This window comes from Etheostoma cragini, chromosome 1 (assembly GCF_013103735.1).
Source record: "Etheostoma cragini isolate CJK2018 chromosome 1, CSU_Ecrag_1.0, whole genome shotgun sequence".
Classification (NCBI taxonomy): Eukaryota; Metazoa; Chordata; class Actinopteri; order Perciformes; family Percidae; genus Etheostoma; species Etheostoma cragini.
In genome coordinates, this window is record NC_048407.1 from 19,594,387 (window position 1) to 19,611,663 (window position 17,277).

The 17,277-nt window shown below is 41.5% G+C and overlaps 2 long non-coding RNA genes across 3 annotated transcripts in view; one reads left to right on the forward strand and one right to left on the reverse strand.

The window, feature by feature from the left end:
* LOC117948884 overlaps positions 1 to 17,277 on the reverse strand; it is a 40,314-nt gene that overhangs the window by 10,071 nt on the left and 12,966 nt on the right. The window contains exon 2 of the long non-coding RNA XR_004657583.1: positions 12,768 to 12,839. This is a non-coding gene — a long non-coding RNA (uncharacterized LOC117948884). The remainder of the gene's footprint in view (positions 1 to 12,767; positions 12,840 to 17,277) is intronic.
* LOC117948877 lies at positions 8,689 to 10,308 on the forward strand. 2 transcript variants are annotated; one of them, XR_004657580.1, is made up of 2 exons: positions 8,689 to 9,046; positions 9,338 to 10,308. It is a non-coding gene; the product is annotated as an uncharacterized LOC117948877 (long non-coding RNA). The 2 variants fall into 2 exon arrangements; XR_004657581.1 differs by having other exon boundaries at positions 8,689 to 8,980.

The window sequence follows — 17,277 nt, forward strand, 5'->3', positions numbered from 1 at the left end:
GAAAGACTCAGATCTTGCTGTCGGTACAGCACAGCTCCAGTCTCGGCATCTTTCCCAAACTTTTAAACTCCAAGTGTCGCAATCTGGTTCCATTTTACAGCTGGCCTTGAGATTGTAACAGAGCTCCTTTCTCTCCCTCCTCAACCGCATATTTAATCCCTGTGCTTATGTCAAACTTAATTACAGGACCTTGTACAAAAAAATAACAAGTGAGCCTTGTAGGGGTGGGAGAGAGGAAAGGAGAGGGAGAGAAAAAGAGACATGGGGAGAATGCAAAGAGGTGTGAGGGGGAAAAGGAACAACAGAGACATTTAATCTGTAGACTAAGTATGTTAAATGACTAAAAAAAAGCTTTGATGTAGAGTATGTCTTTTTTTAGCTGACACAATCTATTCACAAAAATCCTTAGTGATATATATTGATAACTAAATCCATAAAAAGGCCAAAACAATGTCCTGCCTTGCATCTACTGTACAAAATATTTCAAATGAACGGAGGCAAAAAAAAAGTGTCCTTAGTCCTAATATCTTTTAATTTACGACCCAAAAAAATATTCTGAACCCCCACAAACCAAAAACAATCATTAGAAAAAGTCAGTCACCCAGTTTGTGTGCGTGCGTACGCGCCTGCCTGCCTGCCTTCCTGTGTGTGTGTGTGCGTGCCTGCCTGCGTGTGTGCGTATGTCTGTGCAAATGAAACTATTTACTCTGTGGAAGTGGAACAGCCAGGGAGAGAGATGTTTAGTCTGTCAGTTTAAAACTATTACCTCAAATTCTGAAAATATGAGCTGAGCCTGTCGTGCATCGACACAGGGAGACAGCACTGTGAAGAACAAACCTTTGAAAAGTCTAAATCAATTTTTGGGGGAGTAACATAACAAACGCTTCATCGCAGTGAAGAAAAGAGGATCTCTTTTTTTAACAGTTTGAAAAGCACATATTCATACAATCTTCATAAGGCAAACAGAATAAATGCAGTATACATGAAGTCTTTTGAAAAGGGAGATGACATAAAGGGTGCCGACACAGGGATGCTCCTCAGAGACAGACAAAACACACAGAAAGACCACCACTTCCATACACAGTCCTCCATACTTTTTCCCTACACCACCCACATTGCACACACCTACTCATGCACCCACCCTTTAGGCCAGCTTGTCTGCTTAAGCCTTCCCAGACTGGACTTGAGTGGTCAAGCAATGGACCAGAGGAGGGAGAGAGGTTCCCATGCCACTGGTGCTGGAACTGGCGCGCCACCCGGAGGTATTTATAGCAGACTAGCACTAAAGGGCCGGGAGAGAGGGCATGCTTGTTTTCCTTTCCATTCCCCAGGCACTTTCACCAGGCCTCACATGTGGGTGTTAAATATATACCCGAATACTGGGAGCAACATGGTGGGGGCAGAGTATTGGAGGCAGTGGGCTTCCTTAGAATAGGGGTGGGTTGGCGGTGGAGGGGGGTAGGGAGAGATGGAGAGGTGAGAGAGGGAACATGAGAGCAGAGTAAGCTGGATGCAGACTTGAAGAGCTGTGTGGTGTAGAGGTGGAAAGACAGAAAGACAAACAAAAAGACTGAAATGCTGTTAATACAGTAAAAAGTCAAATAAGAAAGAAAGAAAGAAAGAAAGAAAGAAAAGAAAGACTGTTTATACAGTAAAAAGCCAATAAAAAAGAAAGAAAATTGCCTAATGTGAGGTTTCCAAATTCCAAAGATCCTATGAAAGTGAGGCCCGCTCTGAAGCAGCTCCTGGACCCAGTCAAGGATCTGAGGTAAGCGCCGAGCTGAACCCAGTTCATCTGGAGTCTCTACAGTGGAGAAGCAGGGGAAAGTCCAGACAAAACAAGGGGGCATTTGCAAGGAGGGAGAGGATAAGTCCTGTTGTTGTGGCCTCCGTAACATCAAATGATATCTGGATGCAAGAAGCAGCCCTCCCTATTTCCAGCTGCTTCCTCTATATACTCTATGATGTATGCCTCTTTCTCTTTTGCTCTGCATGGGAATTCCAGAGTGACATTATTACTATGATGAAAACAGACCCTATAAATACTGAGCACTATGATGAATATAACAGCGATTATGGGGGCAGCGATAATTAGATCAGGAAAGAAAGAGAGTCACTCATTGAAGTTTGCTCTGTTTTTGTGTTTGGGAATTTCTTTCAACCGTGTGTCTTAATGTTTGAAGAATTACAGAGGCAACGGTAGCGTGGTAATCATCTGGGAATCTAACAGGGCCTCTTGGGGCCTCTTCAGTGATGCTTCTCTCCTGTTTCAGCTCTCTGCTCCCTCTCATATCACTGTAAAAGCCACCCTACTGTCTGCTTTTTTAATGATGGTTTGGCCAACAAACAATTAATAGGCTGCCCCACAGATGCCTGTTAAAAATGAAATAGTAGGAACTATAGAGTGCTCCCAAATGGGGTGATCCAGCAGCTCCTGCTATCTTTCCATCCAGTTTTGCTCATCAGGTTTGACCCTTGTCAGCAGATTCCTAACCCACCGAGGTCCAGCTTAGATCTTTAAGTCCTAAGACTAGAGCTTTAACAACACCCTGACCTGAGCCCCTGTCCAAATCCCAACTGTACAGCAGCCATCCCACTAGCTGATTGCGTCAGAAAGATTCCACAGCCATGGCCTCTGTTTTTTTCATACTTGTGGGAAAATCGCAGTTCATGTTTCCTTGGATGCTTCACACATTCCTCACCCTGTCTTCACATTGCGGGGCCCCATAGACTGGGTAGGGCCAAAGCCACTCAATAGGAGGTGCTTGGCAGATAAGAGGTGTGGCTAAATGAAAAAGAAAGGCCATTTTTTTTATTGTTTATTTAGGAGTTAGTTGCTAGGCTATGTGATCTCAAAAAAGGAACTAATTACATTTCCCTGAGTTTGATGAGTATAACAGAACTTGGACAGAAACTTTCCAGCTCATTTAACCTCTCAGAACACAGCTGGGAATTATAGATAACGGAACATCTGGAAGTCACAAAAATACTTCTCTAGCGTCTAATCCAAACTACTTCAAAAGTTACCACATCCTGCATTGAACGACATCCCAAAGCTAACTCAGTGACAGCTCCAATATTTCAACTTTTTCTGTAAAAGAAATTAAAAAAGAGAGTGTCACCATGTCTGAATGGCATTCCAGTTATGTGGGCAAAAATTCATGCATTCTAGATTATGCAGCATCTTTTGCTCAAATTTCATCATTACACTAATATGGGAGTCATGAAAAAGAACCCTAAACCTCTACATTCTTTACACAAACTCACACATGCATGCTTGCACTGTCTTTGTGCAACATATGTTCACAAACACACACACACGAGCACGCGCACACACACACACACACACACACACACACACACACACACACACACACACACACACACACACACACACACACACACACACACACACACTCTCTCTCTCTCTCTACTTGGCCACACTCAAGTTTGGTCTCATCCAAAATTCCTGACCTCAAAATTTCAAGACAAAGGTAGTTAGTTTTGATTTATGCATGGTTCAGCTTAGGATGAATCGAGCAGGACACAGTAGCAAAGCAATTAATGCTGATGCTGAAAACATTATTAATGGTAATGTTTAAAACATCAAAGCCCCGGCTGACAGAGACACAGCATCTCCACTCTGACAAGATGGAACAGATGAGCTCACTTGAGTCAGTCAAGGTGAGCACAGGGGGAAATGTAATTTGTCTCTCCGTTGATTTTCATTGAGATTTCCTGGAGAAGCTGTGGTTCAGAGCAGCTTGAACTCACGTAGCTAGTGCCTTTGGTATAGTAGGACCAGCCTCCATCTGAAGGGTATGTTGTACTGTATGTCACTGGCTTGTGTGTCTGTCTACATGCCACAAATGCATCATGCTTTAGATTTTCATTTTAATTAAAAGTATCGTATACAGTCAGCATTTGCAGTTAGGAGCCAGTAGTTGCTCTTCAGAATAGAAGACAGAATTCAACCATTCAGCAACAGCTTGGACATGGGAGGAAGGGGACAACAAAGGACACACCATCAGTTAGAATGCATAAATCTTAAGTTGATAGTGACTGAGTGGGCCAGTGAAGAACCCCCTCCTCTATCTGTGTGGACTCTTCATAGTAGCTTTGGGCAAAGGGATAAAGCTTCTCCCACTCCCACAGATTCATTTACCCCCCACTATCACAGCAATTGAACCAAGGAGTCTGGGGGGAGCCACATTGATATTCACTTCACATCTCCATCCCCCAGCCACAACCATCCCCACTGGAAACATTATTTCATTACATATATTATGCATTCAGCATAAGGGAGTTGGTGAACATGCAGTGTGCAGATGTGTGTGTGTGTGTGTGTGTGTGTGTGTGTGTGTGTGCATGTGTGTGTGTGTGTGTGTGTGTGTGTATGGGTGTGTGCGTGTGCGTGTGTGTGTGCGTGTGTAGGCAAGCGCAGATGTTTTCTTCTATGTATACATGGCTGTGACAAGCCTGTTGTAAAAAGAGTTTTAAAGAGGGTGTAAAATGATATAACGCCTCAGGGGTCCAGTGTTAATGGTACTTAGTTTACTTTGTGAGAGAGAAGACAAAATATTTATTTCGTACTGTTTTGTGTCAACATTTTATAAGTGATTTTGCAATTGTTTTTACTATGTAGATGGACAACGTGTCCTGCAGAGTTTGCATGAATTTTCTCAGTTCGTTTGTGCGTAGATATATGTGAATGTGTACTGTTTCTCATGCAGAGTGGGAGATAAAGAGATACATAGTGAGAGGAAAACAGAGAAAAGAAACCAGAAAGAGATTAAGATAGAGGCAGACAGACAGATCTTTCATATGGCCCATTGCTCTTTGGGCCCTGGTCCAGATGTCACCAGAGCAGTTTTTGTTTGTTAATGTCTTGTTTTAAAAGCCCTCCTAAAAGCGCCTGCCACCGTTCCATTAAGTCTTAAAGTGGCTCAACACAAGACACTCTTGTCTGATTCAAACTGGAATCAATTTAGAAAAGAAACCATTTCACCTCTGATTAAGCACTGCTCTGTCTCTGTTGTGGCATTCTGACCTTTCCAGAGGTCTGTCTTGTGCTGCTAGCAGGGGCAGCCAGATGATATGCCGGGCTAATTAGACTGATTGACGTCAGAAGGCAAGGCCTGAGAGTGGCTTTGAAACCTCAGCCATACCCAACCTTATCTCTGTCAGGGACCATTTACAGTCTCACAAGTCAGATCCAATGCTGTACCCCCAGCCACTTTTTGCAAACATCGTATATTGCTTTTCCCTTTCATTTTCCACATCAATAAACTTTTTCCTCTGACTTCAGGGGCGATCACAAAGTGACACCTGCCCAATTTCTTATGATACAGTAAGCCTGGTGTTATCCTTGTGTACTTTCAATCACAAATACATTGTTAAATATTCTAAATCTGTGGACCAAAGTGTGGAGACACCACTAATACATGTCAAAATTCTGCCTGCCTTGGCATCTTTGAAATGGCTGTATGTGCAACGTGTCTTTGTCTGATCTGCGTGATCACCACCGCCATGGTCTTAGTACATGCATTATCAATTTCTTCATCTCTTACCCATTTCTATAGCAGTGTAGCACTAGTTCAACATCTGTATGTATCATGAGTTTGTGTAATATATATAACATGGAAGTCCCTATAGAGCTATAAAATGCAAACCCAGAAGGCTTTGAGAAGAGAGATCAGAGGAAAGAAGTACACCAGAGATCAGAACTTGGTTCAAGTTCCAAGCACTTTGCCTCATAGACCCAGAGAAATGTTGCCTACAGAAAGGCCTAGTAGAGAGAAACCTCACCTCTAGTTCAAGCGGATTCCTCTGCACTTTTATTTGCTCTTGTTTGGCTGCAGGGGAAACGTGCTCCACTCTGACCCGGGGGCACTCATCCAATCAGCTCGCTATCTGCTGTAAGGGCCTCCATAATAGTGACATTTTTCCACCTCGTCAATAAAGTGGTGAAAGCCACCCTCCACCTGCTACTTGACCGTTTAACTTCTTCCTGAAAAGGCCCTTTCTTTCTGTCTTTCTCTATGTCTGGCTGAAATCAATAAAAGCAGAGCAAGGGAAGAGGCCAATCCAGCGGTCTCAACTGCTGTACAAAGCGGATGGTTGGCAGAGAAAAGGATGAGAGCCGGCCGAGTCTTTCTCATTCATACAGCAGTGGAGAAACTTGCTTCTTGCCTACACTCTATGTTGTCCCCCAATAAGGACAAGGAGTTTCTGAAAATGCTGAATGAAAAGGAAAAAACCACATGCTGAAAACACTTGTGTGTCCTAAAAGCCACAGAGTAAAAACTGCACTGCAAAACGGTGTCTTAAAACAAGATAAAAACACTAAATCTCAGGGAAAAGGTACTCAAAAAAAGTGAAATTATCTGTCCATGTATCAATATAATTTCACTTCAGAATTTAGGATTATAGTGTAAATACATTGTACACTTACAATAAGAAGAAATCTTAAAACAAGATAAATAAATAAGATAAATCACTTCTAAATTTAAGTTTTTATTTATCTTGGTAAGAACCAAATAATTTGCAATGTGATTGAACTTCCATTTGTGAAAGATCACAATCATATGCAACAAAACTGGCATATACATTAACAGATGTAAACTCTCTAGTCTCTAATGGTCATTGCTTGCCATGACTCATTTAGCGGCTGCATTCACACATCACCACATGTCTGTGGTGATTGACATAATGGCATCAGAGTGAGAACAAAATGTCTTCCAATGAAGGAGCAGGAGGGAGATATGCCCATGCTGAAATGAGTACAGCGCTTTGTTTGGTTATGCTGTTTGAGTTCAAATTGATTACTGTGAGAAGCATGCCGCAAAGAGCCCCTGCATTCAGATGAAATAAATAACACACTCTCTTAGAGATGGGAGGGTAGGTGGACAAAAAACAGAAGGGGAAAAATGGGATAAAGGAGGAGACAAGAAACAACAATGGATGGGTTCAAAATAAATTTACAAGGGGATAAAAGCAGAGATGAAAAAGTGGGAAATGCCTAAAGGTGGGGTACTGAATGTCATGTCTTCAGTCTAGTGCAGCAAAAAAAAAAAGAGAGACAGCCTGGAAGACATCTGGAGTAGTGGAGGATAACAGCCACACACCACTCCCCAACCACAGACAACATGATGAGGGATAAAACTTCATTACATGTTATGGTAATGAATGGGCTGTGGCCACTTCTGGATGTGTTAGAGTAATTGCCACGCTTTAGCGTATGTGTGAGTGACACTTCCTACACATGTCTGTCTGTCTGTCTGTGTACATGTGTGCCGATCATATTCCTGCAACCCAGGTTTAGTCAGCTGGATGAGGCCTAAGAAAATCCAGGAGGACCTTTCCACCATGTGCCAAGCAGAAGAAGCAACTAATGTAGCTAATTACAAGAGTGCAACACTGAGACAGCTACTGTCATATGGATCATCTCCCGTAATTAGCTTAACACGGTGCTTTAATAAGAAATGGTTGTGGTTTGGGCCGGTATCTGGGGGTCTGGGTCTACAGTAGGTGCCAGAAAAGGAGGAGGACAGACACAGCGACACACCCCACAGGGTTGAGGTTGACTCTGGGTCACAGAGGCTGCCTTGCCTTATGGATGACAGATGTTAGTCTGGTTCAACTAGAGTTGTGACTCTGGAAAAAGTTACACCACACTGCGCTCCACGCTGCAATTATCTTCTGTGTAATGAAACATCTCATATATCATCACTCAACAAGACATTAGCAAGAGCCCCTCCCTGGTTTACAAAGCCTTTGATAAACCCTGTCACTTAAATCTGCTATCTAGTTGTACTGCGGTTTTGTTCCAGTATTTGAGTACTGTAGCTGTATCCTCTAGCATTCCCAAGTGGAGCAACAGCGTGCGTGCTATGGCTGGTGTGCTGCCGCTAATGTTGCTAATGATCCCTACAATAGAAAAACAAAGACTAGAGCTGAAGCACTTCATTTACAGTGAGCTTCAAAGTGTGAGAGTGAAGAGGGAGACAAGGCTGAGAGCCAGGGAAAAGGACTGTCCCCAGACTGCTCCCTGTTCCCTTATGACGGCACAACAGGGACATGCTGTGGATATGTGTTTCTCTACACACATTGCCAGTTTATGAGCGTCCCTATATTCGTTCATGCTGGGATCCGTGGTGTGTGTATGTGTGTTGGTCTGTTTGTGAGTGAAACAGGGGCAAGGTTTCTGAGCCAACACATTTGCCATAGTGGGCATGTGGACATGTGGTAGGCAAGCGCCAGGGCGGCATCAAGGAGAAAGAGTTTTCCCGCTAAGACAAGGGGAGAAAAGGGGAATGAAACGACAGTAGATCATTAGACTGGGATTGCCTGCAGTTTGCTAATTTATGCAAATTAATTTCTTGGCTGATGTTAAAGGAGAGGGAGCGGGCGACACGGCTTGACAAGCAGGCAACACCGAGCAGCGAGAAGGTTATACTGCCGCTGCTTCGGTGGACTGGGAAGTTTACCGGCGTAAGCCAGGGAGGGCTGTGGTATACCAAGCAACAATAACAAAGAAACACAGACTATGCCAGCCCTCTTCCTGGCAAGGCGGGTAGACACACAGCCAATCAGGTTTGTGCTTGCTCTCTCATAGGCGAATGGCATGGCATGCTGGCCCTCTAATCGCCCCGCCTCCCCTCCCCACTGCACTGCAGCTGCCCAGAAAGATTTTATAAACATTTTGCCAGTGGATCAATACCTGTATTGATCAACCATTGTGAGAGTGATCCGTCTAAAACCCAGAGCAGCCTAGAGCTCAGAGATGGGAGGAGCGAAAGAGAAAGGCTGCAGAGAGGATGGAGAAAGAGAGAGAGTCTGCAGCCACAGTGAAAGGGAGAAGAGGTACAAGGGAAGAGAAGCAAATCTGAGAGAGAAGCAGACGCAGAGCTGAAGGCAGGTGGGGAGGCAGGTTTTCGGACAATGCTGCCAGGCCACTGGGATTGGGGAGAAATCTATGGTAATTGCTTTCTCATTAAGAGAGAGAGGGTGAGAGCGACTAATGACTACTGCTTTAAGTATGCGGGTAAGTGACAGATGGAGAAATAGTGCAAAGAAATGTGTATGTGTGCAAGAAAGGGCGTGATTCCCACACCTGAGGTTGCTAATGCCTGCACTACTTTGGCCTGCTATGTAGCACTGCCAGGTACATTGTTGCATGTGCATAAGTGTGCATGATTGCATGAGGTTCAAAGGGAAGGTAAAGGGAGGAGGGGGATGTGGATGGTAGGTGATTTAGATATACAGTACTGTACAGACAAAAAAAAACAATTATCCTGCTTTATTTATTATATTTAATTTTTTATGTTTTGTCAAGAAGAAAAACTCCCCCTGAACAGAAGAAGCTGGAGTCTGAAAGATCTGCAGTTCGCCTTGGTGACAACATGGGACAGAGAAGGCCCAGCACATAACTGGGAATTCCTGAGAAAATCAAAGAATGAAAGAAATAGCCTGCATCCTGGATACAAAGATGAATGGAGGAAGCAAAGGGAACATTTCTGATCAAGAGAAAGTTGGATGTATATTCCAACACTGATTTCCCCTTTAAGATGAAAAGGACTGCATTATGGTAGTGCAACTGTGGAAAATATCAAAGTTTTGCTGTTTTGAACTGGTGTGGATAAAGCTAGCTTTGGGATTTTTTTTTGACAATTCATTGGATTGGATTTAATTTTTATTTTATTTTGAATTTTGCTGGAATTTAACAGTACAGACAACTGGACCACTTCAATTCAAGGCCCCAAGCTGGGCTGCACTGGAGGTGGAGTCAAAAGGCTTCTGGGATCATTTCCCCAATGCTAAAGAGAAATCAAGTTTCCATTGATCGACTTTTAATGTGACTGCCTTGTGCATAATTGTGGATTTAAGGGAAGGTATATTCCTCTAAAGTGTGGGAGAGTACCCTGGTGCTCATAAACTCACTTTGCACTTGAGCTCTGCTGCTCAAAGAAAAAGGCCTACAATCTACAGGTTTAATCCTCTGGGAACATGCAATTCAATTAAAAGAATGAACATTGTGTACCAAGGACAAAAAGCACATACATACAGTTCTGTAAAATAAACTGTAAATCTAATTACACATAATTATGCAGTACACAATGCAATTGGTGTGTGGCGGTACATATCCTTGGTTGTGCCCCAGATACACACTGCATACTAACACAATAACAATGCAGTGTGTATGTTTCACAGTATACTGTTGTGACAGTTATAATACAAGAAACTAATGACAGGAAATGTTACAAGATTGTCTCCAACAGACTTCATTACATTAAACTGTGATTTTGGTACTTCACTGCTATTTTCAAATTAGGAGTAAAACAAAAAGGACACAAAATGTTTTCCGAAGGTTTAACTGTTCCATTGATTTAATCTCTGTTTTTGTTCTCTCTCACAACCGTCCACACACCACACTCAAGACAATCAGGCAAATTAAGAATGTATCATGTAGGAATATATGCATTTTTAGTGTATTCAAAACATTCAAAACTTCATGTAAATATTATATATTATGGAATTGGCATGCAGCTCTTGACTTAGAGTTATTTACTTCTATTTAGCTAAACACAAATACAAGTGTAGACCAGATACATTACAATTTACATTACATTAACACTCAATTGGTGTTTAAATGAAGAGAGGAAGATAAACATCATAGTATAAGCTTGCTTGTATTAAAGTTGATCGTACACACAGATTGTTGTGTGAGTGCAGCGCATAATATCATATACACTTTTCTCATTGTCTATGACTGTTAAACTACCTTACGGTTATCAGTCGCAAAAGTCTATTTTTTTTGCTCAAGAATGGTTAGAGTTGCTAGACAGGAGAAAAATACAAGTATGGCCAGTGGTCACAGGCAGGGACGTAAGACTGGGGTGGAAACGTAGACTGAGTAAACAGGGCCCTTATGGGAGGAGATAGAATAAATGAATAGAGGTGGATGCATAGAGGGACCCATAGAGAATGCAGATTCTTGAATGTTGTGATATGCCCCTGGTCACATAGATCTGACATCTGATCCAGATTTACAAAACCCTGATCCAACATGGACTCAAATATAGGTCAAATGCAATGTTTTCTAAGCAAACACACAAAGGAATTACATTTTTTTTAGAGGATCCTTTATAACTACGCTGATGGTGTTTCTAGGACAGAGTAAGTTGGCTAAAAAGCTGTCTTAACTGTGAAAGGAGGGGCTATAATTTTGTTAATCTCTTTTAAAAGAAAAACCCATGGCAGTATAAATAACGCTTAGTAATTGCGCACTACCTGCAATACCTGCTCTGTGCCTTAACAGATTGTGTTGAAAATGAACTAAGCCAAAGTCTCGATAAATTCAAGCAAATGACTCACAGTGTAACATAGTGTAAAAGCGGAATATGGCTGCCAGTATTCTCAGCCATGCTCTTAATCATTTTTGGTTAATAGTATGCTGATATCTTGAATTGGGATTGATATCTGTTGCTCTTTGGGTAAAATTTACAGCCAGTATACATAGTCATAGCATTTAAAGGTATAGAGAAATAGGCCTATCATTTTGGCCCGTTAAATAACCAAAAGACTTCATGGATTTAAACACTTACACTAAACTCTCAATGGTTTTTACTAATAACAGTGCCTTACTATTGTCTATATCACTTAATTTCAGGGAGATAAACTAACTGAAGTGTTATCACCTTACACAAAGATTTAATTAATGTGCTATCAAAGCAGCACTAAGACACTAAATCATTTTCTTGTTTCCTTTCATCCTTTTTGTTTAATTCCTGCTCTCAAAAACAAACCCTTGGATGAGTGCCAAACCATAAATTAGGATCTTCATTAGACACATCAAATCTAAATTACAATTCAATTAAAAGGCCAGTCAACCTGAACTAATCAACCAATTAGGCTGTGTGTGTTCACAGAAAAGCTAACAAAAGCGCATGAGTCCCCTGGGAAAGCAGTAAAACACTGCAGAAGAGTGGCAGTGCAAATGAGAAGCCAGTGGTTCAGGGGAGAGAAAGGAGCATCAGAAAGTGGCTAGAGGATAAATGTGACACTTAGATCACATCCCTTTTCACCCCTGTCACTTTCTGGAAAATGAAACTTCAAGATACAAAAAACAATTAAAACTGGGAAAAAAGAAAGAGCTAAATCTGAAACAAAAGAATTGATGAGGGCTTTGAACAATTTGCATTGTAAATGTGCATACTTTTTTTAGGTTAATGTGTGTCTGTGTGAGTTTATGCTAATGAGTTTTGATTAAAAGGCATATTATAAGGCATATAATTCCTCTGATGATAACTCATATTGTGCATCAGTCAGCTAGCACCATTGCAAACTAAATAAACACTGTGCACAAAAGCACAGCTACTCCTTAAACTATACTGTTTGTTTAATTCAATTGATTAAGGAATATTTAAAAAAAATATGTATATCCATGACTGTGATGAAAAGGAACAAACTGAAAATGTTCTATCTATAGATATCAACTTTCTTCAGATCAGACATTAAACATTATGATGTGCAGTGCCTATACTGCCCAAATCTCTTTGTAGAGCATAGAAATTCACATTTACCAACTCCTCTAGAAAGAGATCTACAAAGAGATCATAATAATGAAGACTAGTTGGAAACGCTGTCACATAATGTTGTCTGCAGTGTACGGCAACCATCTTTGTTGAATGCTGTGGCAGAGTGAAAAGCTCTGTGATTCCCTATTGAGTGTGTTAGGGCTGGTGGGACATCTGTAATACACATACCTTTGGGCCACACGAGATCTGGTAGGCAGCACAGGCTGATTAAATGTCTCTTCAAACAAAACAGAATGCAACCTGAGAAGGAAAAAGACACATATATTTTACATACACATGTAGATACATACATACCTACATAAATACAGAATAAAGCTGGACCAACACAGGATTTTGTTTTAGGCTATTACCGATATTGATATTTTGGAGAAGAAATTATAAAATAAATAACTAATCTTAATATGATCCCTTAGATGGGTTAAAATGGGACATCTCAACCCCTTCCAGGTCTCACAAGTAAAGGTCTGGGGTCTGATGGCGCTCCAGTGCAGGCCAAAGGGGGTTGTAAAGAGAACACCCTTATTGTACTAGTAAATGTCAGAACAACACCATCTAATTGTGTCATTACTAATTCATGTTTATTAATGCAGTGATGTACGATGGCTCTACAGACAGACTGCGCTTGTCTATGCCTGTCATGTATGGCTTATTCTTTGCTGGTGAGGGCTGCAGGGAGTGTGTTGGGGACTGGGTGGTGGTTGTGGTGCGTGTGGGGCATATGGAGCATGTAGTGGGAGTGCCAAGTGGTGTGTGACTTTAACATGAAGGCAGAGGGGGTGAGGGAGTTGACTGATGGTGCTAGTGTCTTCTGTTGGCCCAGTGCCAAGGCCCATGGTCCCCAGTGCCCCAGCCCATCACTACCCCAGAGCCTCTGGGCAAGTACTACAGTTATTGTTTTCAGTGCCAAGCAATTAGCAGCACTTAAGATTTATTTAGTCATGCTCTAATGTGTGGTAATTAGCTTGGGGCCCAAACAAGCCCCTTCATCCCATCACCTTGTCGCTTACATCAGCGCAATGCATCAGCAGGAGACAGTGAGGGAATGTGAGAGAGAAAGCAGGAGGTACAGAGGGTTGGGATCGGAAGAGGGAGGTGGAGCAGAGCTAGAAGGATTACAAGAGCACCAGTCCTCCTCTGTGGATCAGCACTTTTTAAGAGATCTTCAGGGGCCTGTTGGCTGAAAGCATAGCAGGAGGAAAGGGCAAATACAGCCCAGTTACACTTTTATAGAATGCTTTGTGGAAACACACCCCTGACACACACCTCAGTGTGGCAGCTCGGTTTGTCATATGGCCCAGGGGGCTCCGCTGGCCTATCACATGACCATTGTAGTGACCTTAAAGGGCAGCTTCCACAACAAGCTCAGGCCACTCCCACTGGCTTGACTGCTCTTTGGGAAATGCGGTTTGGGTCACTGCATAACAAGTGATGCATTTGGCCCTAAGGCTGAAATAAAAAATTAAAAAAACATGTAGAAACGAGGCCAAAGAGATTATGCAAAAGCTACCAAGAAGGGTAAAACATAACAAAACAATGTCAGCCAAATGCTAGTTTCTCTACTGTTGTTGGTTCAAGATTCAAGATTCAAGACATTCATCATGCTTTTGGGAATAAACATAATAAAACAAATGATATGAATATGCAAGTTATGTCATGCATTTGTTTTAGGTGTCAGGGGCACCTGTAGTAACAAACAGAAGTTGTGTGATTAGAGATCCATTGATTTATTATTTGGCATGTAAGGGTTTTAGCAATGTGGGGTGCTTTGGTTTTATGATTACATGCATCCTCTGGGCTGTCACTCAGATACCAGGAACTATGGTCAATCTCACATGTGTCAGCTAGAGTTTGGTCTTCAATACATTCACTTACCAGGGAGTGGTGATATTCTAACCATATTAGTCAAAGCATGAATTAAATATTACACTCAACAAAAAATCTAAGTCAGCGTAGGTTCATCCAATCGACCTCAGCGACATCACCCCACATCTCCATAGGAGCACGTAGAGAATTAAGTACTGCCGATTTTGAATAAACATATATTGAGGCTTGAGTATTGAGAATCAGTGCAATGATAGGAGTATCTTGACTTACAGTATCTACTTCTTTTTATTATTCTAAACACTACAATGCAGGGTTACAGCAGTAAATCACTGAATACGTGTGAGCAGATAAGGTCAAAGGCAGGTTCAACTGCATATGCATATCTTATACATATTCATAAACAACACCCATCAATCTTTGCTGGTTGGTGGGGGTGGGAGAAAATTTTAAAAACTACATAGTAAAAACAGCCTGTTAAAAACTATACAGCACAAGGCACATGCCTTTGATCATAAAAAAACAGCTAAAAATTGCCAATACAAGACATCAGAGCAGCCATTTTTCTGTTAGTGTGTTTGACTGGTAGATGCACTCTAATCATTGCAGAACTCGGCCTCCTCGTGGAACTATTACCTTAAATTGCGACGCAGTCTGGAAGGGTGGTGCTATAAATGAAATATCACTTTCCATTTTATCTCTAGGGGCAATGTGAGGCTCCGAACCAATCAAAACCTCACAAGCCAACCCTTGACCTTTTTCATCTCAATATGACTACCATTATCTTGCAGAAAATTAGAAGTGTCTCGCTATTGTTCAGAAGCGACAGGGGTGGAGGTTATTTAAAGATAAATGCTCTAGTATTCATGATCCATGCAGCAATCACACACCACCAACATGGAGCAGATGAGAAACATGTCTGCTAAAATCGTGTGGCTGCATGAGTGCACATGTGCACATATTAAGGCTGTGTGAAAATGGATTCATGTCGATTGTTCGGTGCTGATATAGTTCTGCGATCGACTAGTAAACCTGTCCGTCCATGTTGGGTAAGCAGGTTTCAGTGAATGCCTCAGTTTTATTATGCGAGTACCAAAATGAACAGGTTGCACTATTTACAGAGCACATTTTGAAAGGAAAGCCAGATGATTATACAGCCTTGATTTCAGTGGTCTCCATAGGCAACTGGATCACTGCTGGCTGTCTTATAAACATGAGTAGTGAGAGGGATAATATCCTCCCGGTAACAAAGCCATTAGGTGACGAATGTGAATGGATCTGATGTAGGACAGAAATGACATGATGTGATGCTGTGAATGTGAAAACTGATTGTTAGCCTTTTTGCACACTCTCCCACAAAAGTAGGCACACATATGAAGAAAATATATTTTGGGAACACTTCTCGATTTAGGAAATTATTTTATCTCTTTTAGATGTGCCAATCAAAGCCATATTTTTGAGGATCAACGATATTAAGCTAAAACCACAAAAGCTTTATCCGTTATATGTACAGATGTTAGCTTGACTATTCACAATGAATCATACTCAAAAGAATGTTTGCCATGTTATGTTTGATTTCAGCAGCATTTCAATAGGTAACTCTTATACAGAAAGAGATTGGTTAAAAGCACAAGCTTTAAACGCTTTCCAACATTACCAAAATCAAACTTTAGTAGTTGAAATTGTTGACTTTCAGCCTCCCACTTTTTGGTTAAATATGAGCATGAATTATTTAAATTAAATGAATGTTAAGCTTTGTTAACAATCCCATACATGCTGCGGCAGGCACTTGGCCATGTTTGCAGTTCCAATGAATCTAAAAAGTAATTGTTAGTAGTTGTTGTTGATGTTGTGATGGGATGGGGGTTAATGGGTTGTGATATGTTTTATGTTTACCTTAAGTGATGAAAATAAATAAATGTAATTTTGGAAAAAAAGTATGATAATGGCAACAAATAAGTATCTTGCTCTTGGTTTCTCCTTAAAGTAATAATTAACCATACTTCCAATCACTATTTTCTCTAATTGTCAATATTCTCTATTTATTCTCATAATCAGAGCAATATAATCAGTACACAAAGCAGTGTCAGAAACCATATGATGTTCATATTTTGGTAGTTTAAGCTCCTCTAACAATGGCAGAATAATGATTTCTAATATCTTAAATGTGCACTGTTAGGGGCAGGAATGAAACTGACCATGTATTTGCAATAGTTCTGCTGAAGGACTTGCAAATGTCATAACAGCAGGAAATCGGCAGTTCTATCCAACATATGTCAATAGCAGGATATGCTTCCTAAATAAATGAATATATAAATATTTTTGAACTTATTTCACTCCCAACATTAGTTATTATCTATTATAATGCATGCATAATGTTACAGGGGGTAACAGAATAGATTTGCTTTAAATGTTATATTTCCATGATTGGTTCATTCTCTCCATTTCCTGTTCATTGTGTGCCAGCAAACTCCATTGTCTGTAGGTAGGTTCTGCTCGGCCCTCAGAGGGGCCATCCCCCGGGAGCACTGCATCTTTTATTAATCAGGGGGGCTGCACCACAGCCCCGCTTATCTAATTTAGCAGCCCGCCTCAGATACAACTATGTTGGGCTTGGCGTGGAAAGAAGGGACAGGGTGTGGGGGTGCAGTTGGGTGCACATAGGATGGGGGTTGGGGGGGCTTCCTTTGGTTTTTCCATATTGTGGGTAAGGTAGGGGGGCTGTGAGGGAGCCGAGGAGACAGAGGGGAGGTAGCGACTTATGAGACACCTCGACACCAAGTTTTAGGACTGAATCACAATAGAGCAAATTACCTTCTGCTGACAAGAAAAAATGAGCGTGGCTCCCATATGAAAA